General features: G+C 39.1%; 1 pseudogene; it reads left to right on the top strand.

Annotated features, from left to right (window-relative positions):
- Window positions 1–450: 450 nt before the first annotated feature.
- LOC126008566 (39S ribosomal protein L32, mitochondrial-like) lies at window positions 451–1,176 on the top strand (annotated as a pseudogene).
- The last annotated feature ends 4,542 nt before the right edge of the window (window positions 1,177–5,718 follow it).

Genomic DNA, 5,718 nt, shown 5'->3' with positions numbered 1-5,718 from the left:
ACTAAATCTAGTAGACTACCTATTAGGAGCAAGAAATAAAGATGTTGCATAACACCACAGAGCTTCCACAGTGAGATTTGAAAGTGCTTATACATTTAGCATTACATTAAATGTAATTATACATTACATTTAACCTGAATATTTTTGTGTTTAATTTTGTTGTTTTTGGTATTAAATTTCCTAGTTTATTTTTTTCTGCTAAAATGTTACTATTGGGCAGCAGAGATAATTCAGAGGGTAGGGTGCTTGCCTTCCACATGGCCAAGCTGAGTCTGATCCCTAATACCCCATATGGTTACCTGAGCCTGCCAGTAGTGACTCTGGACTGCAGAGCCAGCAGTGAAATCTGAGTACCACCAAATGTGGCCCCAAAACAAAACAAAACCAATAACATTAAAAAGTTTTTTGTTTTTTTTTTAGAGATTTGGGACCTGTCCTCAGGCTCTGAAGATGGCACTTGCTTTCCTGGTGCTGGTGACACCACCTTGGCAGGCAGCTTGGGCAGTGATACGGAACTGTTGGCAATGGTTGGTGCCGAAACTTCAGCAAAATTGGCCGGGCATTGCCCAGCCCGCTGTGGGAGCCAGCATTAGCAGTCCAAAGTCTATCTATATTTACAGGACCAGCAAATGATACCAGTGGAAATAAAGAGATTTCTAGCCTTTTGTATAGTATCTTTTGGATGGCATCTCCCAAAAATAGGCTCAGCATTGAAAGGAACTGGTGCAGAAGAAGAAATCCTTAGAAGCTTATTAAGATTAAGAACAGGGGCCGGCGAGGTGATGCTAGAGGTAAGGGATCTGCCTTGCAAGCGCAAGCCAAGGAAAGAGCCACAGCTCGATCCCCCGGCGTCCCACATGGTCCCCCCCCAAGCCAGGGGAAATTTCTGAGCACGTAGCCAGGAGTAACCCTGAGCATCAAACGGGTGTGGCCTGAAAAACCAAAAAAAAAAAAAAAAAAAAAAAAAAGACACTTGTCCTGAATGTGGTCCTCTGAAACAGAAACAAGTCCTTTGGGCTATTGCTATGGGAAGGCATAGAAGGAGTCTACAGAAATCAGAAAACAGATAAGGAAACAAGAAGGGGTCCCTTTAGAGCACCTCTTTTAGAGACTGTGGTATTGTACATGGGAGAGACACCATCTGAATAGGATAAGCACAAGAGGATCATTGAATGAGAGAGGAAGACCATCCTTGTTCATTCAGAACTGATAACTAAAGAATACGACTTCACATGAATAAGAGGAGATTTATTTTTATAAAGTGCTTTTAAATCATCAATCTAGTTTAAAATATTAACAGTTTTTTTCAGGTTAATTAAAAGAATTTATTATGAATCAACTCTGAAATGTATGCTAATATAAAATCTCAATGGATTAATATCTATATATCAGTAAGGTTTTATTTAAGTAAACAAAATTTCTAGGACAAAAAAATTAAACAGCTTTAATTTGTTTTAAAAATGTTTTTAATGGGACTATTGTATTCTTTCTTTAGTAACAATGAGTTAATAGATATTAATTTCAAAATGCTCTATTTTAAATGTTCATCTCCCATCCCTCCTTTCAATTTCCTTTCTCATATACTTGCACAGTTTTTAGTGGTGGTGCTCTCTGGAAGTCACACATCACATTTGCAATACTTGCAAATTAGACCACAGTGCTCATTGAAATTTCCACTCCTACTACACCAACAACTATCATGACAATGGTAGTGAGTAAGATAGAAAGAATGCCTGTTCAAAGACAGGCAGGAGATGAGAGAGGAGGGAGATGGGGGGCATTGGCGGTGGGAAGGTTGCACTGGTGAACGGGGCTATGCTTTTTTATGACTTAAACCCAACTACAAACATATTTGTAATCATGGTGTGAAAATAAATATATTAATACAATATTGTTTATTTATTTATTTATTTGGTTTTGGGTCACACTCAAGGGTTATTTCTGGCTATGCGCTCAGAAATCACTCCTGGCTTGGGGGACCATATAGACGCCAGGGGATCGAACTGCAGTCAAATGAGTGAATACACTTAAAATAAAAACCCAGTCCTTTAATTTATCCAACTTCTGTCCTTGATATCTTTTTATTTTATACTAATGTTCTTTATTAGACAAAAGTGCTTACCTCTGTGTAATAGCTCTGTTTATTTACTCATTATTTCTTTCATATTAAAAAAAGTTTCATGGGAAGAGTACATCTATTTTAATTTTTATAATTACACATTTTATGCTATAACAGAGCTGAGTTCAGAACAGGAACTATGTCCGTGTTTGAATAAATGTTATGTTGTGGCTGTTGCCACAATCCAATTTTTTTTCACAAACCGAATTTTCATCTATACTGCAGGACACATCTCAGCACTCTTCTGTTATATTCAAAAAGGACCATATAGGGCGCAGTTTGAATCTCGGAGTGGCCAGCGAGTGGGTGGCTGGCATCGTTGCGTCCCTCCAGCTCTTTCTGGGCCGTGCTTATTGTGATTGTCTGCGGAATTCGAGATGGCTGGCGACAAGGCTGGGAAGGACTCCAGAAAGGCCCAAGACAAAGGTGGCCAGCTCGCAGCAATTAGTGGATATGAAGAATTGGATTCCCTCATCAATACTACGATTGCTGGTGGTGATGTTATCCCGCACATCCACAAGTCTCTGATTGGGAAGAAAGGACAACAGAAGACTGTTTAAAGACTGCCTGGACCCCTTGCTCTCTCAGGACTCTAAGTACTCTAATAGCTGTCCGGTGTTGGTGATTCCAGTGGACTGTATTTCTGTGAAAAACACAATTTGCCTTTTTGTAATTCTATTTGAGCACGTAGAAAGTTCCATAGCTTCCCAACCAACCAAATTTCTGCATTCAAGTCTTAACCATATTTAAGTGTTACTGTGGCTTCAAAGAAGCTATTTATTCTGAAGTAGGGGGTTTTGATTGAGTTCTGTTAATTGAGTTAATTGTGATGCAGAAGTTATAGTAACAAACATTTGGTTTTGTACAGACATTATTTCTACCCGGGTGGATAAGCTCAATAAAGGTCATATCCCAAACTATAAATAAATAAATAAATAAATAAATTTTAAAAAGGATCATATAATAATATAGGTAAGGCATTTGCTAGCATAAATGTTGCCAACCCCAGTTTGTTTGTTGCACCAAATATGGTCCCACGAATACTGTTAGAGGTAATACCAGAGTAATATAGGAACAGATCCTGAGTACTGCTGTTTGCTCTTGTAAACAACACTGCTACCTCCATCTTTAGTTCTCTTTAGATAGATTTTCTGCTAGTTCTCAACAACTACAACTACAATTAAGCTTTTACTTTCATTATGTCAATATTTCCAAAAGAAACCACATGCCTCTGTCACAGGCTTCAAAAGTGGAGAAAAGCAAAAGAATAAAGGTGAACATCAGCGATGAGAATCTACATCAGTCTTGGAGCCTGATGGTGTAGTCCCATGCACTTGGCTAAAACCAATCCCTATGTGATAAGAACTAACCAGTCCTACTTCATTAAGAACTTTCTAGGCTGCTCTTTCCTTGGCAAACTTTTAGCCTGAAAAATATTTTTATTTTATTTTTGGGCCACACCCTGTGACGCTCAGGCGTTACTCCTGGTTATGCGCTCAGAAATACCTCCTGGCTTGGGGGATCACATGGGATGCTGGGGGATTGAACCACGGTCCTTCCTAGGCTAGAAGGCAAGGTAGATGCCTTACCGCTTGCACCACCACTCCAGTCTCTAACCTGAATAGTTTTAGAAAAAAAAGGGTTGCATAGTTCAGAGTCAGACAGAGATTAAAGCAAAATCAATGTTTAGACCCTCAAGCTCACATTTAAATGAATTTTATTTATTTATTTATTGGTTTTTGGACCACACCTGGTGATGCTCAGGGGTTACGCCTGGCTCTGCCCTCAGAAATCAGTCCTGGCTTGGGGGGACCATATGGGATGCTGGGGATTGAAGCCAGCTCCATCCTGGTTCAGTTGCTTGTAAGGTAAATGTCCTACCGCTGTGCTATTGCTCCAGCCCCAGAATTAATTATTTTAACACTATTTACCAAGTCCTTCCTTTGAGCAACACTATTCAAATGATGATAAAACAGTTCTAAAATAGTTATCTAGGAGATTTCTATCTAGTAGGAAAAATTGCCTGATTACCATTGTGACAAGCTCTTATGATAATATGTGGCATATTAAAAGTGTCTGAAAATATTTTAAACACATAACTGGACTAACTGGGTGTGTAGTTCAGTTGTAGAAAACTTGTTTGTGTGTTTGAGACCTTGGAGTTTATTCCTAGCAAGCAAATATATGTATATATAAATTTATATCATTTATAATAATGGCTTAAAATTAAAAAAGATGAGAGGCTGGAGTGGTGGTGCAAGTGGATGTTTGCCTTGCAAGTGCTAACCTAGTATGGACCACTGTTTGATCCCCTGGTATCCCATATGGTACCCCAAGTCAGGAGTGATTTCTGAGCTCATAATCAGGAGTAATTCCTGAGCATTACCAATGTGGCCCAAAACCCCCCTCAAAATAAATAAAATAAATTTAAAAAAGATAAGAAATTTATCAAAATTGAGTAGCGGTGCCAGAGCCATAGCAACACGGTAGGGCGTTTGCCTTGCATGCAGCTGACCAGAGAGTGACCCAGGTTCAATCCCCGGCATCCCATATCCCCAAGCCTGCTAGGAGCGATTTCTGAGCACAGAGCCAGGAGTAACCCCTGAGCCAAAAAGCAAAAAAAGAAAAGAAAAGAAAAGAAAAAAATTATCTTGCCATGGTGCTGGAGAAATAATGCAGAGGGTAAAATGCTTACCTTGATCATAGCTAACCTGGGTTGTATCCCTGGCATCCCATGTGATGCCCTGAGTTCCATCAGCAGTGATTCTTAAAGACCCAGGAATAACCCCTGAGCATTGCTGGGTGTGGACCAAAACAAAACAAAATAACAACAACAAAATAATAAAAACTAAAATATTGATCAACCAGGTAAAATTGTGCAGGCTGAACTGAGATGATGTCTATGTTATATGAAAACGAAAGACCAGTGTGGCCAGAAACAGTGACTAGAGTGACTGAAAAGTGGTGAAGATAATATGAATCATGGGTCAAATTTACGACTTTGATATGTTACAAAGCAATCTGGGAGGTCATTAAAATATTTATTCAAGGAACAGAAGTTGGTCATAATCAACTGCTTTTTGTTGTCATTATTCAGGTTTTTGTGAAGAGAATGGGGGGCAGGGTTGACTAGGTAGTGAGCACTTGCAAGATTTAAGTGAAAAATAATGTTCTTTGGACTAACATGTTAACAATAAAGATGGAAAGGTGCAGATGAACATGAGAGATATTTAGGAGGCAAAATCAATAAGACTTCAAGATGGATTGGATGGAGTTAGGATGCGAGGGAGGAAAGTGCAACCAAGGAGACTCCAAGGTTTCTCATTTGACCAACTGGAAGAAGCTAACTGCCATTCATCAGAAGAGGATTCATTGGCAATATGACTGACTGGAGGTGAATATCAGAATTGTGATTTTTGATTGAGTAACTTTGCAGTAACAGCAACTTACTGTCTGATTCTTGAGCTCATGTGTGTAAGTCTGAGAACAAAATGATAGTAGAGAGTGATCATGAAGCCTGACACAAGATCCTGCAGAGTACATACTCAGCACTATGTTCTTTTTCACTTTTCACTCTTGGAATTCATCGAGTCATTCTT

This window comes from Suncus etruscus, chromosome 5, assembly GCF_024139225.1.
Source record: "Suncus etruscus isolate mSunEtr1 chromosome 5, mSunEtr1.pri.cur, whole genome shotgun sequence".
Lineage (NCBI taxonomy): Eukaryota > Metazoa > Chordata > Mammalia > Eulipotyphla > Soricidae > Suncus > Suncus etruscus.
This window is presented reverse-complemented; position numbering and strand designations above follow the sequence as displayed.